Raw genomic sequence first — 430 nt, forward strand, 5'->3', positions numbered from 1 at the left:
TAACGTCGTTGTTGTAATATCGCAAACAGACCTGGCAGTTTACCTGCTACGGATTTAAACTTTAATAATGGTGAAAACATTGTTCAATGGAAATAAAAGAGAAGACCTTAGATATTCAATGTCTATTGTATATATTTTTTATGGAAGAATAAACCATTTAGAATGCATTTCGCATTCTGATATAGCATGGGGATCTCCATATTAAAACTTGTGTTGGTTGTTTTTTCATTGATTGCTACCAACTTCCCCGAAAAAAAGTATGTTTGCTTAATTTTGCACAGGAAGGAACTATTGTATAATTACATATTTCAGTTGATACATTAACATTAATCAATAGATTAATTGCACCAGAGGTAACACTACCTCAACCTACAGCACTGCATCTTTAACAACATAAAAGTTCAACAAATACATCAAACAGGCTTGATAG

The sequence above is a fragment of the Salvelinus alpinus genome, chromosome 30, assembly GCF_045679555.1.
Source record: "Salvelinus alpinus chromosome 30, SLU_Salpinus.1, whole genome shotgun sequence".
Classification (NCBI taxonomy): domain Eukaryota; kingdom Metazoa; phylum Chordata; class Actinopteri; order Salmoniformes; family Salmonidae; genus Salvelinus; species Salvelinus alpinus.